We start from the raw sequence: 5,438 nt of genomic DNA, 5'->3' as shown, positions 1-5,438 counted from the left end.
AACCAAAATAAAAGGCAATCGATGTAAATAAACTGTGTATGGTGTGTATTTCAACTAAGAAATTTGCAGGTATGGTTATAAATGTTTAGTCAACACTGCTTGAAAGAGGGAGACCTTAGCTAGTAAATTCGAAGAACAGAGCCTCATAAAGCAGGCTCACTATTTTTAATTTTGATTTTCTAACACCACTTAGATACTTCTGTTTTAGTCCTAACCTTACCAAACTCACGACTAATTGCTAACTTATTTCCCTTGTATTTGGACTTTGGATTGGAATGCCAGATGAAGGATAAGCTTACATACTTTCTCCATGGTGCTTATTCCATTGTAGCTGTTTTTATTTTATTATTATTTTTCTTTTTCTGGATCATACATTGGTGTCCTGATTCTGTTTTTGAGGGCCTGATTTCTTTGCATCTTGAAACTGCAAAACTATGACCAGATTCCAGAAGGTGATGATTTTACCAACATGTCCTTTAGGTCAGGAAGAGGCTGCCTTCCAATCTTACCAGTGCTAGTATACTACAGCAGTCATTTGAGCTTCTTCTTTTTTTTTTTTTTTTTTTAGCTCAAAATGGTCATGTACTGCATATATTTCTACTCCTCCCTTAAGATAGAAATTAGAAACCAAACTAGATAACAACAATAAAAACAAACCAATTTATTGTTAGCTCTTTTAGACCTTCATGCTGTTATTGGTTTCTATTGCTATGTAACAAATTACCACAAAACTTAATAACTTAAGAGAGCAAACATTATCTCACACAATTTTGAAGGGACAGGAACTCCAGAGTGGTTCAGCTGGTTGATTTTGGTTCAGAGTCACTCCTGATTCACAGTCAGGATATTGGCAGAGGCTGTAGTCATCTGAAGACTGCACTGGGGTGGAGAATATTCTTCAAGAAGGCTCACTCACTTCACCGGAGGCCTCAATTCCTTCCTACGTCAGACCCTTCAAAGGGGTGCTCATGACATGACAGCAAACTACCCCCAGAGCAAATAATCTGAGAAAGGAAGCAGGGGAAATACACAATGTCTTTTTATGACCTAGTCTCAGAAGTGACATACCATCACTTCATTTTATTCTAATGATTATGCTACACTGAAAAAGGCACTAAGTGTAGCTGACTCAGAAAGAAGGGAATTAAGCTCCAACCCTGTAATGAAAGGAGTATTAAAGAATGTGTAAGCATATTTTAAAAGCACTACACCCTCTAATACTTGGAGTGCTACAACAGATTCCTGGTAGGTTTCTTGGACCTAAACTTTTTTTCTAAAACCCAATTGAGAAAAAGTAATCAAATTATCTTCTAATAATCCTCTTTGCTTAGATTGCTTTTCCACTCAAGAACTTACTAAAGTTTCCTGTAGCTCCTGCATCAATTTGAGCCTAGTGTCTCATTTCTAATGTCATCCGGAACCTTCTTCTAAGGTATAATGGCTAACGTATAGCATGAGCTAATTCTTATTGTGAAATACCACTTCACATTAAAACATTCTAGACTTCAGGTAGGACTATTTCCATAGCACACTGCAAAAATCAGACTCTTTGCCTTTTATCTTAATATAATGCCTCTTCTCCATTCCCCTTTTACCCACTCAAATCCTCCCATTTTTCCAAGCCTAGCTCAAGTCATATCCTCCATAAGATCTCATTTACATTTCTCTCACTTGCCTCACTCAACACCTCTCTTCTCTGAATTCATGTTACAGTTGTCATAAGTGCCATTTTTATCCAGCAGATAACTGTTTTCATAGTGTTTCACTTATGGTTGTGTCATTATAAGTGGATCATAAGGTTCTCAAGGAGAGGAACCATTTTTTATCCTTTTTAGTTTCCACTGATCCTCACACAATTTGGAAAACATCGGAGGTACTCAACAAACTGAGGAGTGCTTTTAATATTATTTATGTAAAGATACCTAAAAATATAAGAATATGAAAAATAATACCAGTATTTTTTTCTATACATGTATTCCTTCTATACATGTGACTTTCTTAATATAGAAATTCAAGAGGTCCAGCTAAAGGATATCTCATGATTTCAGACTTAGCTTAACATTGGAAAATAATTCATTGTAGCAAGAAACTATTTCCAAGTATGAAATTCACAATATTAGAATTTATCTTGTTTGTGATCAAACCAAAAAAACTTCTTTTGGGTTTCACTTTTCTAAATATGCTTATTCACATAAAGGAAACATAAGGAACATATTATTACTTCTATTTGCTAGGACACTTTAAAATGTAGAATAATTTGATTTTTAAAAGGTATTAATTTTACATAGATTATAGTTTTTTTCTTACTTCAAAAGGGAGTTTTTCTGGGCAACATATCTATCTCCAGAGTATTTTGAGTAAGCCTTTAATTGCCTTAGTTGCATGTAGTGTCATTTCTTAGGGAAAAAATGCTATTAAATAATGTATTTTATATTTTTATTTATTTCTTCTCAAATTGTATAAAGCTTCTTCCTCTAAGTAGTAATTATAGAGAGAAATACTTTTTCATTGTAATTTTGGTTTTAAAAACTTTTTATGGGCCGGCCCGGTGGTGCACTGCTACAGTGCGCCGCTTGGGAGCACGGTGGCGCTCCCGCCGAGGGTTCGGATCCCACATGCAGACCGGTTCCCGCTCACTGGCTGAGTGAGGGGCGGGCGCAGCACCGAGGGTTGCGATCCCGTTGCCGGTACCGGTCCGGTGCGGGCGCGACACTGAGGGTTGCAATCCGTTGCCGGACAAGACAAAAAAGAAAAAAAAAAACTTTTTATAACGAAACATTTCAAATGTAAATAAAAAGATGAGAGGATACACTACAATGAACCTCCATTGCCTACCCCCAGCTTCAGCAATTATCAGCCTTCTGCTAAACTTGTTTCACAGTCACACGCTCCCTGCGCAGTGAACACACTGAATATTTCTACTGTAGACTTCCATTATTGACCAAATGGTTTGCTGTGTAATGGATTTTTTAAAAGCTTGATCTCATCTGATGTAAGTCTACATGAGATGGAATGTGAAAACTGATGGCGTCATGCCATAACCTCCTTACCTTCAGATAAGGACATTGAATCCTAATAACTGGTTATACAGAGTTAAAAGGAGAGTCTAGGTTTCCTGGCCTTTTATGTTTTGCTTCCTATTTTCTCTGGTTACTCATTTTAAAAAACTTCCCCAGCAGAAAGTAGCCTTGGAAATAAAGACAAGAGACATCATTGAAGTCACTTTGCTACAGTAGCCTGATATCCCCTCCCAGCCCTGCCTTTCAATCCATGGCTTATGAAATTAAGATGAGTAATGTCTTCTTCTCCTATGTGTTTCTGACCTGTTTTCTCTTTTTTGATAATGTTTTTCCCATTAATTCTATTGGGTATATTTTGTTATACAATTGTATCATTTCTAAATAATAATCATGTATACATATTTTAAAGTTTTACACTTATTATTTTTTCTCATTCCTAATTCCATCAGCTAGCATCTCTAGAATAATGCTAAATATGATGGCATTTTTCTTTTGTTTCTAAATTTACTTTTATTGATTGACCATTAAAAGTGATGCTAGACACTTAGCATTACTGTAGACCCCTAGAACTTATTTTTCCTGTCTAGCTGTAATTTTGTATCCGTTAACCAGCCTGTTTCTATTCCCCATCCCCCTGCCCTTCCCAGACACTAGTAACCACAATTCTATTCTCCCCTTCTGTAAGCTCAACTTATTTTGTAGCTTCCACATGAGTGAGAACATGTGATGTTTATCTTTCTGTGCCTGACTTGTTTCACTGAACATAATGTCTTCTAGGCAATTTATTTATATCTTCAAATGGCTAGAAGAAAGGAGCTCAAATGCTGTCATTACAAATAAATGATAAATTTTTGCAATGACGGATATGCTAATTACCCTGATTTCATCATCACATACTGTGTACATGTCTAGAAACATAACTGTGTACCCCATAAATATGTACAATTATTACGTGTCAATTAAAATAAATACACAAATTAAAAAGTGATGCTAGATTCATACATACATATCTAAAGTAGTGTCCATTCATATTTTATTTAAAGTTTCCAGCTGTTATAAATATCGTATTTTTCAACATCCATGGTAATTATTATATGATTTAATATTTAAATTTAGTGAATTGTATTACTAGATGATTATCACTGCATCCTGGTATATAACCTGCTTCTTTATTATGTATTATTTTTTCACTGCATTGATGAAATAGTTTTGCTTATATTGAGTTGTGATGCTTACATTAATATTTGTAAATAAGATTTGTCTGTTTAAACATTTTTTATGTTTGTTAGATATTTTATTATTTTACTTAACAAAAACTTATATACCACTATGTATGCTGCACTGTTCTAAATGCTTTGGAAATATTAAGATATTTAGTCATAATGACAGACCTATGAAGAAAATTCTATCATCATCCTCATTTTGCAAATTGTAAAGAGGAAGCATGGAGAGGTTAAGTAACTTCAGTAAAATTAGTTGAAGATAGGTTCTGATCCCAGGCAGTTAACAAATGAAACAATAACAATAAAGATTTTTTTCTTTCTTTCCACATACATTCGGCAGCCTTAATCTGAATAATTGCTTGGTGTATGTTTGGATATAGCAGTTCTTTGATAATTTTATAAAGATAATGAGCATATTTATATTTTTACAGGAAAAAAATCTATTTCACTCAAATTTTCAGATTTATTTGTGTAGGTGTATATATATATATATACACAAATATGTGTAAACAAAGTAAGCACATAATTATTTGAATTCCATATGCCTTTGGTTATTTTCACATTCTCATTTTTATATATTGTGCTTGAGTTTTTAATTTCATTTTTTGAATAGTTTAGCTAATGATTTATCTAGCACGTAATTTCTCAGCTTTTGGCTTATTTATTAGTTTGTTCTTTCCTATTTGTAAATTCATTAATTTCCAGCAGCAAAATTTTAATTTATCCTTAGAGAAAGTCCTGATTTTTCTTTATATGTGTGTGCATGTATTTAAATGTGTCTCCTCGGTTTTTGCAACCTCTTCCACTGTTTTATCTTCTTCTGTGGTGCACATATGACCATTACATAATTAACTGCTGAAAACCTCTTGGCCACACTTCTCTAAGTAATATATTCTACCTTTTGAGAAATCCAAGGAGCCCCTAAATCTATCTTTAATGAACTGCATATGTATACCAGTAATTAATAAGAAAATTGCAACAGTTACTTGGACTATTTTCATTGTCCCAGTGCATCTAGAGTGTAGCTGGTCAACACATATTTTAGTGGACTGTCATCCACAGTTTTAAAAAAACTAACATACCTATTTTGGAAACTTCCTGAGATTTACAAATTTTGTATTGATCCTCAGATAAACTCGTCTACAAAAGCAGTACTCATGATGTCCTGAGACTTTCTTCTGTTTGCTTTCAGTGT

This window comes from Galeopterus variegatus, unplaced genomic scaffold, assembly GCF_000696425.1.
Source record: "Galeopterus variegatus unplaced genomic scaffold, G_variegatus-3.0.2 Scaffold144, whole genome shotgun sequence".
In the NCBI taxonomy this organism is placed as follows: Eukaryota; Metazoa; Chordata; class Mammalia; order Dermoptera; family Cynocephalidae; genus Galeopterus; species Galeopterus variegatus.
The sequence above is the reverse complement of the archived record's forward strand: the minus strand, read 5'-3'. Positions refer to the sequence as shown.